General features: G+C 48.0%; 1 pseudogene across 1 annotated transcript; it reads right to left on the bottom strand.

Annotated features, from left to right (window-relative positions):
* Positions 1–894: 894 nt before the first annotated feature.
* LOC308434434 (large ribosomal subunit protein P2-like) lies at positions 895–14473 on the bottom strand (annotated as a pseudogene). Its single transcript has 3 exons — positions 14383–14473; positions 3024–3182; positions 895–1215 (listed from the first exon to the last, which is right to left on the bottom strand). The product of its transcript is annotated as a large ribosomal subunit protein P2-like (transcript).
* Between the last annotated feature and the right edge of the window lie 928 nt (positions 14474–15401).

The following is a 15401-nucleotide window of genomic DNA, read 5'->3' as shown; positions in this document are numbered from 1 at the left end:
GTGTGTGTGTGTGTGTGTGTGTATGTGTGTGTGTGTTATCGAGGTTGGAAAAACTACTATCACAGTATAGCGTTACTTTTATTAATTTCTTGACATTAGCATAAAAAGCAACAGCTCCATCCTGACATTCTATATGTATAGAATATTATGGTTTGTTCTCAGTTCCTTCCCATCCCTTCTCCCTCCCGGGCTGCTTCTTCCTTCTATCACATGCCTCTCTCTGCTTGCTTGGCATGTATGTTTTCTACCCTGAGAGAGCTTCTGTCCTCTCTTCCCTAGTTTCATGATCTCACACACACACTCACACACACTTAAACACACATACACACTCATACTTACACACACTCACACACTTACAGTTACACACATTCACACATTCTCACATACACTCACAAACTCACACACATACACACACTCACACATTCTCACACACACTCACACATTCTCACACACACTCACACACATACACACACATACACACTCATATTTTCACACACACATCTATAAACACACTCTCACACATAAACACACACAATTTTTAAATCGGGTTTGTTCAGAAAAAAAAACAAACTTGTGTTTATTAGTGGAAAAGTACTTCTTGGAGCCCATTCAAATTGAATATTGCTGAGAAATATTTAAAAATGTCGTTTGAGGTCATGCCAGTGCAGCTACCTGAGTGGCCTGGGATGACAAATGGCGAGCGATGTCCAGAAGGCGATATTCACTGTGGACGTGGAGCTGTTTTCCGCGCTTGACTCCCAGCAACCCTACAGCTTACGAACTACATTGTCATATCTTACAGATGAGGCAGCCAGCTAGCACAAACACTATTTCATTTCTTTATACTGCCACTCAAGATACATAAAAAGGCTTTATTTGCAAGGGTGCAGGAATCTAATCAAACAAGCCAAATCCCATGTCGTCATCCGACTCCTCGGACTCCTCCTCCTTCTGGTCTTTCTCTGCTGCAGTGTGGGTGTGTGTGTGTGCAGAACCCACAGCAGGAGCTGCAGAGCCATGGGCAGCAGAAACAGCCACAGCCCCACAGCACCCTGAGTGATGACATCCTCAATTTGTCCCTTTCAGCTCATTGATGGCCTTGTTGAGCCGGTCATCGTCCCCCTCGATGCCCATGCTAGTATTTTCTTGATGTCTTTGGCGCTAGGAGAGGAGTTGCCCCGAGGGCGGCCAGCAGAAAAGAGGCAGCATAGGTAGCACATGCGCGATGGGACAGACAGAGGGTAAGGTTATGGTGGTGAGGTTATCCTAGAGGCCGTCTGCTTCCTGCTCCATATTAGCCAGCAAGTGAGGCCACGTGAGGCCCCAGGCCTCTGATGGCAGAAGACCGTGCAACCCTCGGCTCCCGGCCGTGGTCCATCCCTCAGTCCCAACCCACTATTTCATTTTAAAACATACTCCTTAGTGGGAAGTTCAAAGCAGAGCTGAGTAGCGATGGCTTTTCACCGTGAGGTTCTCATGATTTCCTCTAACCAAGAGGACATTTCTGCTTTTAGATTAAAGCACTGTATTACTAGAGGAAGAAAATAACAGTGTGCCCTGGAGGAGATGAAGTGGGAACAGGGTCACTTTCCTTGGCTCTTGGGGATTCATTACCAAGGATATCTAATTTAGGATTAATAATCGTTTTAACCGAGCCATTTAAAGAACGTGCCAAACTAGCGAGGAAGAGGGAAAATAAATTTATGATCTGAAATTTGGAGAGTAAAGCTTTGCTCATTAGCAAACAGCTTTTCTTTTGTAACACAAATAAATCCAATAAGGGTCAATTACACATTTTATTAAATCGTACAAAACTGTGTTACTGGTCCCTTCCCTGCTCAGTGCCCCCCCCCCCCGTCCTGTCCGTTGTGAGTAGTTACTCTAATTGCTTGAGATTTCCCCTTCCGGGTTTTGCTTCCCATTGGCCTTTGGTACAGGTGCTATGGCTGTCTAAAAAGTCCAACCCCAAATCAAATTGCCTTGAGAACCAAGCCCAGCCCCCCAGTTACTTTCGGTGGGCAGCCCGCTGAGGAAGTTACCGAGGTGGTTACTCCTCATCATCAGTCTGCCCGCAGCTCTTTCTGTCTGCTGTGTGCCAAGCATAGCACAGCAACAAGCCCTCTCTGTGAGAGCACATGGCCTGGCGGGAATGCACTGCAGAGCTGACCCTTGGGGGGGGGGGCGGCACACTGAACTGCTTGGTTCCCATCCAAAGCCTTCCTCCACAATGGGGTGGGGGGGTGATCCATGACAGGGAGCTGGCAGAGGCGTGACAGCTGTGTCCGGTTGCTTTTTTCTGCATAGTCCTCTTTGATGCTTTCCTGTTGGCAGTGGAAGCCTGCTGTGGTCAAACCCAGTACCGAGTTTGCCAGACGTTTCCCCAGCTAACTTTGCTGTGAGAAATTCTGTCTCTCATTCCTCCCCCCACCACCAAGGAGTCAGAGAAACTCTTTCCATTTCTGTGATGCTCTTGGCTTTATTCTAACTTCGAAGGGGAAGAAGGGACCGAGAAACCCATTCTTCTTGGCTCTGAGGCCGAGAGACAGAGCTGACGGCTCCACTGGTGCTGCACCTGCCGTTGCGTGGCCATTCGCCTTTGCTGTCTTGTGCAAAGTCCACTCCTTTCCCCGGAAGAGCCTTGGGACACATCTGGATTGGCAGAAGCAAGGCTGAACTAGTATAGGTGTGGGGGCCATGCTTATAATTTGGGCACTAGGGAAGCAGAGGCAGGAAGAATACCAGACCAAACCAGTTAGGGTTACATGACAAGACCCTGTCTCAAGACACACATTTGAGAGCACGCACACACACACACACACACACACACACACACACACGGAAGGGAGGACATATGGGGATGTTGCTAGCCTGGCTTCTAATAGCAGAGTCCTTCCAAAGAATTGCTGAATAAGCCCCCCCCACCCCCCCCCCCCGTGAAACAGAATGACAGCACAAAGCAGAGCCAACGCCTTCACAAGGGTGACCACAAGTGCTCAGGGGACGCTGTCCTTCTTCATGCTCACCAAGTCTCAGCTCAGCAAAGCTTCTGGTGCCATTCTGCCCTCTGGCAGACTCCCCAAAGAACTGGATGGGGGCCCTGTTCAGTGACGAGGCATCTCCTGTGCTGTACTGGGCAGGCTCTGGGTGGAATGCTGATGTTCTTTGGGCTGTTGTCTGTGTCCCTGACGAGGGAGAATAATGTGTTGAAATCTCCAAAGGCACAGGGCTCCTTCAGTGGCAGGAGCCTCAGCACACGCGCGCACACTCCTCCATGGTTCTTAGACCACCCTTTCCCACTTCACCATTAACATCAACGCAATCAGACACCTGGCAGAGCTCAAGACCCAGAGAGGTTTAGAGGGTAAGGACCAGACTCTGTAATGGTTCTAGAATCAGCTTCTGCCACAGGATTCGATGCCTCTAGGACTGTATCATGTCTCCTCGGGTGAAGGGCAGCTACCACAGAACTGAGTTTCCCCTTCAACATCGAATTCCCTGGTCATTCGTGCTTCTAGAAAAACCGCATGTCCACAGCCTTCTTCTCTGGACATCGACTATCCCAGACTGAGTACTCCGTTCTACCGCTGTTCATGGGCTTCTCTGGGCAGCAGGAGGGCATGGGTGCTTAGCTGAGTGCCTGTGGTAATTGTGGGGGCAAATATGATCAAGAAGAATCAGGGCTGTGGCAAAGTCCTCACAAGGCCTAACCTGGGAGGATGGAAGAGGCTTCTCCCAAGACGTGTGGGGCAAGGATGGCCTCAACCAGGGCTGGAGATGCCACCTAAGGTGGGTTCAGGAAAGCTGAATGTGGAAGGCTTGTTCAGGAAGCACTCCCTTGGGGGCAGTTGGAGAAATGAAGAAGGAATGGTGTGAGAAGGAGGGAGAAGAGCATTTGCAACAAGAATTAGCTGAGGGACCTGAGAAGAAAACCCTGAAGTTACTGGGGCTTGAATCTCACATCATTCATTAAGATTCTGGGTTTGCAATTACTGTCCGTGCCTCCACTTCCCCGTCAGCCTCGCCATCCCTTCAAAACCTTTGTATTTTTTTTTTCAACATTACCCATCTCTCTGTCCCCGTCTTGGCACACCACGGTCAAGGCATGGTACACCGAGCAAGCTGTCTGATTTCTGTGAGCCTCTTAGCTGGGAAGTGAGGTTAATACAGAAAGTATTACTTTTTTTTTTTTTTTTTTTTTGACATGACAAAACCTAGGTAGGAAGGAAGAGAACATCTTATCTGGGCACACAGTTTGAGCATCCTCTCCCTCATGAAGAGGAAAGAATGGTATCAGGAGGGGAGGCAGGCAGTCGCTGTGCCCTCAGTTGGGAAGAACTCACTCCTCTGGGAAGTTCAGGAGAGGAACACGAGTTCAGCTGGCATTTTCCTTTTTGTATGGTCTGGGACCCAGTTCCTTGGGCGGCTGCTGCTCACATTTGGTGGGGGGAGGAGGGGGATTTCCACCTCCATTAACTTAACCTACAGTTCCTTACAGTCATGTCCGGAGGTTTGTCTCCTGAGTGGTTCTAGATCCATTCAGGTGACAACCAATTTCAACCACTGCCGAGAGTCTCTGTCTCCTCACCTCCTAGGGGAGTGAGGCTGCCCAGTGAGCAGAAGGAAATGATCAGATGGTTCTGGCAGACCCTTTACAAAGTAGCTTCCTGCTGGGACGCTCCTGCCCCAGCTAGCAAATAGCAAAGCAAACATGGTCCAGATCAATGCCAGAGAGAAACCGCAGTGTGCAGAGGCAGGATTTCACGGAGATGTTAAATGTTAAGCTGGAAATCGCTAAAGCCACGTGCAGTTAGCGAAACCTAAAAAGTCTTGTACATTAAAGCCAAGATGTCGATAAGCAGAAAAGGTACGGCGCTGTTTGCCTTGTTTCTGAGGGTGAAGCCTCATCTGTTCAGTCTTTCGTGGACACGCTGAATGCTCAGCACCTCAGCCATGGCTCTCATGGCAAACAGCAGAGAGAGGTCTCGCTGAAGACAAAATTTGTAAAACATAAAACAAAACATATTGTTGTAATCTTTGTTTTCATTTTCTAAGCTCCAGGGAAAAAAATCTCATTCAATTTCTCCTGGCAACTTGAAATGGCGTTTGATCTTTTAAGGTGGATTCAGTCAATCTTTGAAGGGCTTTTCTGGATGTGTTACACCTGGCCTCAGTCCTCCCAACTCTTGGACTTTAGAGAAGCAGCTGGCATTATCTTCTGTGACAAGCCCGCTGTCCTTGGGGATGACCCACTTCTGCAGTTTGGTTTGACTTGGAAAAGTGAGGTCTCTTCTTGTTTTATTATTTCAGGTGCAGGGAGACCCCAAGTTGTTTATTCCCACACAGATGCACATAAAGAAAAACTAAACCCCAAAACAAAAACAAAACTGTAGTTGCGAAGATGCTTGTTCCTTGCTCACAGGTCCCGGGCCGGGTTTCCAAGAGAATGGTTCTATAGGAGAGTTCCTGAACAGCTGACTGCCAAGTTCACCCTCTTCCGAAGCAGCACAGAAAACTTCCCCTCCCTACAACCTTGTCAGTCTCTCTTCTCCTGTTTCTATTTTCTTTCTTTCTATGGGTACAATTCGTTAAGCCCATTGTTTTAATTGCATTACCTGGTCACTAGCATTTGAAAATCTTGTCTGTGAATCAACAACACCTCTTCTTTACCTATTCTCTGTAAGGCTTCCAACTTTCTCTTGCTAATTTCCAACACACACACACACATATTTACACACACACTTACACACACACTTGCACACACATACTTACTTTCTTTTTTTAATTTTGAGGGCCATTACATTTTGTTTCTTTATTTTGAGTATGGCATGGCGAAAGCATGGAGGTCAAAGGTTAACTTCCAGGAGTTGGTTTTCTTCTTCCACTATGTGGGTCCTTGGGATCCACTTGGGTTATCAGGTTTGTACCCACTGAGCTACCTCACTGGCCCCTGATCTTTTTAAAAACCATTGCAAATGTCTTCACCTGTTTACCATAGATGTCTGTTGACTAGAAATCGGCCAACATGGCTTGCTGCATTTGTGCATGAGAGTCTTACCTTTCTGCAGCCTCTTGGTTAGGGTGGTGTCCTCACTAACCACCCTTTGTTGTCTTTATTGACTTTCTGTTCATTTTTCTGCCTTTAATCAATTTTGACTCTTCCTTCAGAAGGGGTGGTTCATCCGGTCACATCCAGTTACATCATGTTCCTAGGCAGGAAGCAGAGCGCAATGAATCCTGGTGTCTGCTCACCCACTCTGGAAACATCTGAGAGACACACCCAGAGTGCCTCTTAAAGTGGCTCCCAATCCAGTTGCCTTGACACTAAGGATTAGACATCAAAGATAAGGATGCTGCCATGGTTTGATTATGAAATGTCGCCACAGGCTCACATCCAGAACACTGGGATTCTGATTGGTAGTATTGTTTCCAGAGCTGGTGAAGCTTCTAGAGACCTAGCTTGGGAAGCAGGTTACAGGGGTTATGTAGGAAGAAGGTTATAAAGTGTCTTTTGTGACTCCTGGTCCCCAGCCCTTCTCCCCCCCACCCCCACTTCCTATAGGCAGCTGTCACAATGACAAGAAAACATCATTGGGGAGCCGTTATTTTACCTACTACAACTTGGATGGGTAACTTACTGTGTCTGAGTATCAGTCTCTCTATCTATAAAATAGAGATGGAAGATAAACAGAGGAACAGGAAGGTGGCTCAGCGGCTCAGAGTGCTGCTGCGCCAGCAAGAGACCCTGAATTTGTTTCCCAAGCACCCATATGGCAGCTCTCAACTGCGTGTAACTCCTACTCCGGGTATGGGGTATCTCTGGCCTCCTCAGCACTGAACTCTAATGACTTACTAACACACATAGACACACACATATACAGACACAGATGCACACACACAGACACACACACATATATACTCACACACACACACACACATATATATATACTCACACACACACACACATATATATACTCACACACACAGACATACACAGAGACACAGATGCACACACACACACACATATATATACTCACACAGACATACACACAGACATACACACAGAGACACAGATGCACACACATATATACTCACACACACAGACACACACATATATACTCACACACACACACACACATATATACTCACACACACACACACACACGCACACACACATATATATACTCACACACACACACACGCACACACACATATATATACTCACACACACATACACACAGACATACACACAGAGACACAGATGCACACACACATACACACACACACACACACACACATATATATATATATATACTCACACACACATACACATCACAGAGACACACACAGATGCACACACAGACACACACAATTAGAAATAACAATAAGTTGAAAAACGGGTAGGACTGGTTTGCTTGGCTCCATGCTGGTAGTGTGGTGAGGGCTACGGTATGGAGCTATGGCTGTCACTGTGAGTGCAGTATCTCTGGAGGGTGGCCTAACAGAGTCTCAGGACCACTGCCCCAGCATAGCCAGGGACTGGGGCAGAGCGTGACCCACTTAAGGCTGGGGACATTCCAAGGATGTTATGTTTGCTCACTCCCCCATTGACTCTCTCGTTCCCCTTCAATCCAGAATCCACTGAAGTTCCCAGGTGGGACCTTCAGGTACACTGGGAACCAGATGGCTGGTGGCCTCAGTGTTGGGGAGACCTGTCTTTACTCCTCTGCACCCCCCCCCACTTCCCTTCTTCAGCCTGCCCTCTATGGTTGCTGAGGGATAACAGAAACCACTTAAAACCAGCCTGGGGGACAGAAGTGAGCCTAGAAGCCAGGTGAGTATCAGTGTGGCTGGGTGTGCACATGTGTGTGCTGGGTGTTTTAACCTGCATTAGGTGTCCCCACCGCATATCCAGGACGGAGCACATTAGCATTTCGCCAGGATCTGCGCGCCCTCTCCCTCCTCTCCTAGTGCTAAAGTGCTTGAGGCGCCTCTGCTAAGCCACAGGAGAGACCGGCAGCTTCTAGCTAAGCCAGCAGGGCTGCCCGCCTCTGGTTCAGGAAGCCATCTAAGCTCTGCACCTCAGCAGCCAGAGGAGGAAGCGAGGCTCAGGGAGGTTAAGTGGCCCAGCTATCAGGAGAATTTGGACCCAGACAGTTTGGCTCCAGAGTCTATACCCCAACTCCACAGATCCCTTTGCTTCAGAACAGAGGCTGGGGGCTCTTGTTTGGAAGGTAGTGTTTGAGGGGGTCAGGGCTGTGCCCCTCCATTGGAGGCACCACCGTTCTCTAACTCCCAGAAGCACAGGATGCATCACCCCATTAGCTTCAGCTTGGCGAAGTACACTGTCCGGTGGCTCTTTGCAGATCAAGCTGATCTGAGCTATCTTTTCAAACGAGGACACAAAGGCTTTGTTCGCTTCATCAGACTCTGGTGCAGTTTTCTTCATCGTTTTGCTCCCAGTAAGTGATGTGCTACATTAGACGGAAGCTTGGAGGGCAACCAATCCCAGCGTCCTCCAAATAGGGTCCAGAAAAATGCTCCCAGTGGTTTTCCTAAGTGTATGTACGTAATAAATTCAAATTTACTAAAAGAACTAAAAACTATCGTAACGCATTGTCCTATGGTGTTTTATAACTCTACGACAGGAGTTCCAGGATCATCTAATAATCTATAGCTCTTTTACCAACTGTGCAGTACTCCGTTGCTAGAATTCACTGAGATTGAATTAATCACTAGTCTCAGATTTTGACTTCTCAGCTGCTTCCCAACTTTCAGTTTTGTAAATGCTGAACCCGGAAAGCAGTAATAGTCCTTGACTCTTCCTCAAGGACAAACAGGCAGCAAGAGCCTTGTCAGGGTGAATCTGCTGTGCCCCGCCCTCCCTGCCCTGCCCTCTCTCCACCCCGCCCTTCCCTTCCTTTTTCTTTTCTTTTCCTTTTGAGAAAAAGTCTCATATACAGTAGCCTGGCCTCAGAACAGTTGTTGTTCCTTTGTTCCTTTGTCTGTCTGTCAAATGACTGGCTGTCCTCTCAAAAGAGGGAACTTCAATTGAGAAGCAAGTCTGAGGCATTTTCTTGATTAATAGTTGGTGTAGGTTGGGCCCCGCCCACTGTGGGTGGAGCTACTGCATGTAGGTGGTCCAGTTGTTCTAAGAAACTAAGTTTGAGAAAAACCACAGGGAGCAAGCTGGTAGGAAGCGTTCTGCCACCACATCTTCTGCTTCAGGTTCCTGCTTTGAATTCCTGCCCTGTCTCCCCTTCGTGATGGACTTAAACCCTTTCCTACCCAAGCCAAGCCTGACACTCCTCCTGTCTGTACCTCCGGAATGCTGAGCTACAGTCATACACCACCTTGGCTGGAGACTAAACTCAGGGCTTCATGAATGTTAGGCAAGCACTCTACCAACTGAACTACATCCTCAGCCCAGAAAGTCACACTTTTAAAGGGTCAAATTATTCTCCAGAAAGGTGAGCAGGGCCCACACGCCTCGGGGTAGAGGGTACCTACTGGTTTTCTCTCCTCGTTCTGGGTTTCTTTGCTCTAGAGACTCTTAAATGATAAACAGGTTACATCTTTGAGGGGGAAAAATTGCCTTGAGTAGCAATCTTCCAGATCTCAAGAGACTTCGCATGATCACAGATATATGAAGCGTTTAGGAAATTCAGTTCATTCAGGATGCTCCTGGGTTCAGTGAGACTCTGCCACAGCAAAACAGGGAGAAAGGGACTTGGAGATGCTAATCTGCAAGTGTCTTCAGGCAGGAGGCAGACACTGGGTATCAAATGAAAGAGGAGGTGTTCCATGCTCCCTGGCATCTTTCCCATCCTTGGATCTGACAGGGTTGGTGGCGCCTCCTGCTGCAGATGACTGCAGCCCTATTCATGGCCGGCAACCTGCTTGTTCTACCGGCTTCCCCTCCTCCTCGAGTATCAGCAAGTTGGAGTGACAGGTATTTAAAGGCAGCCTGTCACGCTTCAGCAGCTCGGCTGTGGGGGGGGTGACTGATTTCTGCGACATTCTAAACAGCTTTGTGTGTGCAGTGTGGAGACCCACAGACCCCTCACCTGCTGCCGTCTGCCTGGCAAAGCATCAGTGGTTTGGTATTCCTGGCGATGGTGGGGGGGGTCGTCTGGGCAGGAAACAGATTTATAATCTGTAGCTGTTTCTGCCCGGTTGTTGGTTGGAATGACCTGTAGGTGGATTTCCGCAGCAACAAAGGAGACTTTCAGGGTGTGGCTCAAATTCCCTTCCCTGCAAAGGTTGCTTTAAAGAATCACTTTTGCTAGTAGTGTGGGGGACACTCGATGTCCTCAGCATACATGAGAGGTGCACGTGGACCCAACTGTCTTCCCTCTCCCCACTCAGCATGGAAACTCCAGGAACAGACGCCCGTTTAGACAAGGCCTGTTCCCTTTTTATATTCAAGGCTTGTTGCTAAAAATTCCCTTTTAGATGAATTATTAAACCCAATTTTTGAAATAAGGACAATGCAGGCTTCTTGGTTTCTTCTTTGTCTCCGATATGTGACAGGCACCTGGTGAGCTGGCAGGGGAGGGGGCAGCAGGAGGGGGGGCACAGGAAGGAAGGGTCATATATGAGAAGAAGGGTCATTTGAGAGTCCCCAAATGTCCCGTGTGACCATCGGGGAGGAGCTGTAAGAGTCTAAAGAGAACCAACTGTGCCTCTCCCTTGACTCTTAAGCTAGTGAAATAATGGGACCCCAAGGAATTGGAATGTTCTCAGGAGTCTCCGGCTGGGGAAAGGGGAAGGCTGAGGCATGGGGTTCTTGTCTCCCAGAAGCAGATTTCACACAGTTCTGACAAGTTGTTAGACAACCCAGCAAGAAAAGGCTGGAACCCAGATGATGACCTGGCCTGCTTAGCTCTGGAAACCTCTTGACTCCTGTTTAAATGAATTTCATGTCAGGACTTCTTAAGATACATATGGACTATAGAGGAGTCAAGTGGTCCCTTTGTCCTTATTCCCAATACAGCCACATTGAAGACCCTCCCTTCCCCCCTTTCTGCCTCTAGCCATTCCTTGCTTCTTTAATTGCCTACTGAGGCTGAGGCTCAGTCTAGCTTGTCCGAGCTGAGCTGCCTGCTCAGACACAGACACAAGCTCTGGCCTGACAGCTCTGGTAACACCTGCTCAACCAAGGGTTCTGTATCCGTCATGGAGAAATGCGTTAACACACAGTGAGCTGCAAACCGGGGCCTCCTCTCTTCTGCTCTCATGGAAGTGTGGATGTCAGATTTGTCAGAATTTCATCTGGAAAGAGGCTATCCTTGGGACCAGGAATCGATTGGCCTAGAATCTCAAGGTGGCATTCATGTAGAAGAGAGGGTTTGTGTGACGGCCGAAAGGGACCAAGAAGGAAGGAAAGAATCAAGGAGACAACAGTAAGCCATAGTGCATGTGGCCCTGTGTTCTGAGGACAGGGTCGCCTGGGGAACCTGACTGATCATTTAGGTAACACACCTAACACGATGGGGGCGCTGTCCCCACCTCCCCATCAAATCTGCAACAGCATCCTCGATATCTTTTGAAAGCATCAACGCCTTGGCAAATGAATATTCTCCTTACTTTTATTTTTTTAGAACCCTGTTATAAAATTTCTATCCCTTTTTGTAATACATGAATTTTGATAGCAATTATATATAAAAAGAGTTAACTGTGAACTTAGAATTCACGTCTTCGAGCCAGCTTCGGTTGCCACCTCCCAGGCGAGGATTTTCTTTTGGGACAGGGTCACCTGATGTCTTAGCTCTGTGGCGGTTACTATAGCAAAGCACCTTGCATCGGGTAATGTGAACAATAGAAAGGTGTTGCTCATAGTTCTGGAGGCTGGGAAGTCCAAGATCAAGGAGCTGGCGGATTTTATGCATGATACATGGTGTTCTTCTGTGTCACACAAGGCAGAACTGGAGAAGGGGTCCTGTAAGGCTCCACCTTGTAACACCACTATTTTAGGATTAAATTCTAAAAGAATCCAGGGTGTGGCCATGGGGGAACAAGGTGCCAACACTCAGCCCCTGGTGAAGCCAAAGCTTTGTTCTTAGCAGGTGACTGAGGTACACAGGGCCCACTGGCACTGTGGGTTACTGTCCCCTCAACTCTTCTGGGGTCCCTCCTGCAGTAGCCACACAAACCCCTCTCCTCCAAGAGACTGCCATCATTTTATGGTTTATAAAATGCTGATCCACCTTTCTAAGATGTATTAACTACAGGTGCTTGAATCTGGGCCAGATTGGAGAAGGAGAACCTGGGGCATCAAGAGTTAAGTGCTCCTTGGATCAAAGCACTTTTTACATCATTCTTAAATCAAGATGCCACGTGAACTCTAGGCTGGACATAATCTCTGTGCTGAGGAGTTTACTTGGGAATTTTGGCTCACCATCTTCACTGCTGCAGAGGACAATGGGTTCTGTTCCCTGTACCAACCTGGCAACTCAGAATCATCTGCAACTGCAGCTCTAGGGCATCCAATGCCACGTCTAGCCACTGTTCATGGCACGCACAGGGTACACAGAAACGCACGAAGGCAAAACACGTGTAAAACAAAAACAAACAGATTCCTGCAAACAAGTATCCAGAGAGGGTATTTTTTAAAAGGGGGATGAGCCACATAAAGCACATTTTTGTGGATTTAAATATTTCAGAATAATGAACGGATTCTCAGAGCTCTCTATGGAGGAGAGCCACACCCAAAGGGTCAAGCCCAGCGTGAGATTGGTCCTTTCGGCCGACACAAAACAGAGCCAGTCAGAGGACTGAGTCTCACCATGCTAGAAGAAACACATTCCAAGCATAGAAGTCCGCTCATAGCTAGGCAGCACACTTGCCACTGAGGTACACTGCCAGTCTCCCAGATTTAAATTTTAAAACACTTTGCCTGGCCTAGCCGTGACTGGAAATTATTTTCCCCATTCCTTTCTACAGCTCCCTAGCTTTTCTCTGGTCTCAATGCAGCCTTAGTAACTGAGGTAAACAGTGGGCAAGTAGGATGTCTCCACCTCCACCATGCAAATGACAGAGATTTCCTGGACAGAGATCTTATCAGTTCATGTTCCCGATGCTCTGGAAATACCCTGCTAGACACACTCAAAGGTGTAAGCCACTAGTGGAATAGGTGGGGTTTGCTTTGGTTTATAATAATCTATTTTTATTCTATGTGTACTGGGTGTTTACCTCCCTCAGTGGGTGTGTGGGTGTGTGTGGGTGTGCATGCAATGCCTACGGAGGCCAGAAGAGGGCATCAGAGCTCCTAGAACTGGAGTTATAGGTGGTTGAGAACCACTAAGTAGATGCTGGGAACTGGTCCTCTAGAAGAGCAACCAGTGCTCTGACTGCTGAGCCACCTCTCCAAGACTAATTGCATAAGGTTTGAAGACAGACTTCAAGGATCTTGAGGGTGCACGGAAGGGAACACAGCATGTTTGCCCAGGGACCTTGCAGCAATTCTTCTCTCAAAACAAAGTCCCTGCCCTTTCTGCAACTAAGAGGAAGTTCTAGCCAAGTTTGATGTCTTGGTTCTCCATCACTAGCAGCTGCAGTCTTACTCTGTGGCCTCATACCTTGATTGCTGCTATCTGGCACAGGGGCTCCTCATTTGAAGGACACAGTGATTTTGTCCCTGAAGGAAGCTGAGTGGGTTACCAAGGGCTCTTGTCAACACCTCGTTTCCAACGTTGCTTGCTGTTTGTTTTTAATGCATTAGGGAAAAGGCTAACAACAGCATGTCAAGTGATCTGCTGCATAAAATTCTTGGAAAACAAATCACTTAGATTTTTAAAATCTGAATTTGTTTGAGGATAAGCACTGATTTAAACAAGAATTCAGAAGCACCCTGCCCAGGGTTAGGGAGAAAGAAACCTTCTCTGACAAGATGGAGGGATGCTTGCCGAACCGTCAGAAAAAGAAAAAGTTCGGTAGGGACTCAGAACTAGAAGCCTAACTTCCCTGTGGAGTCTGCTCGGCTCTCCTCAGGACTCATGCTCAAGGACAGGGCTCCTGGCCAAATGAAGGTGGGGCCAGTGCGAGCCCAGTTGCACTTTAAAATAATAGTGATTGCACGTGCTTTTGTTAGTGAGCTCTCTCTCCCGCGTGGCTGCAGCACTCCACTCAGCCCCCCTCCACCCAAACCCAGGATAATCCAATAAAACCCTTAGCCCAACCCAGGCTTCAGGCTCTAGTGCTCCAGTGCTCTCTGCACGACGTCCCTCCGTCCTTCAGGGTAAGGAGCCCTCCATACGGTAACCTGTAGGCAGGGGCAGGAGGACAGATCCCCAAGTGGTGGCTGTGCTATTCAGCTCCTTCTCAGCTGCAACCACCGGCCTCCTGCTACGTCAACATCTACAGCCCGCCTTGCCAGTGACTCACCGGAATGCAGCGCCAGCAGAAGCTGGGTGGTCTTCACCAGAGCAGGTCTCCCTCCCAGCCTCTGCCAGCCATTCTCACACTCCTCAGCCATGTGCACGTCCCCACGTCTTCCCTGACCGGTTTGCTGCCTGCCTTGATATTTTATCAACACTTCTCATTTTTAAAACAATCATGGTGTGTGTGTGTGTGTGTGTGTGTGTGTGTGTGTGTGTGTGTGTGAAGGTCCTCCAGGTCCCTTCCCCAGATTATATAAACAGTAACTTCTGCAGGAGTAAGAAGGCCATCTAATAAGCTGAGCTCTCTCTCCTCCTGCAGGAAGCTCTTCCGTGAGTCACCACCACCTCTCAGGTGAGGTTCTTCCCATAAGTGACCCCAATAAGCTCCCTGGTTCACTAAACCAAGCTTGAGTGGAATTGTTTCTTTGTTCAGTAGTTGGGGCTCTGAGGTGCACAAACATTCCCTCTGTCTCTCCAAAAAAAAAAAAAAAAAAAAAAAAAAAAAAAAAAAAAAAAAAAAAGCCATGTAAACACCTGCTGTGCTGGTTTGAATATGCTTGGCCCAGGGAGTGGCACTATTGGGAGGTGTGGCCTTGTTGGAGGAGGTGTGTCACTGTGGGTGTGGGCTTTAAGAAAGCTTCCTTCTAACTGCCCGGAAATCAGTTTTTTCTCCTGTTTGCCTTTGGAGTAAGGTGTAGACCTCTCAGCTCCTCTCCAGCACCATGTCTGCCTGTGTGCTGCCGTGCTTCCTGCCATCATGATAATGGACCAAACCTCTAAACGTAAGCCAGCCTCAGTTAAATGCTGCTCTTTATGAAAGTTGTCTTGGTCATGGTGTCTCTTCACAGCACTGGAAACCTAAGACACCTGCTCCTTCTTATTTCTCTAGTGAGTAGGCTCATGGTCGTCACCTGGGGGTGGGGGGAGTGGAGCCAAAGTGAACAAAGGTAGGAGAGTTCTGGCCTCTATTTTTGTAGAACAAGAAAGCAAATTTATTGTTTTGAAGCAATGGTAAGTTATGAT

This window comes from Micromys minutus, assembly GCF_963924665.1.
Source record: "Micromys minutus genome assembly, chromosome: 21".
In the NCBI taxonomy this organism is placed as follows: Eukaryota; Metazoa; Chordata; class Mammalia; order Rodentia; family Muridae; genus Micromys; species Micromys minutus.
The sequence above is the reverse complement of the archived record's forward strand: the minus strand, read 5'-3'. Positions and strand labels throughout refer to the sequence as shown.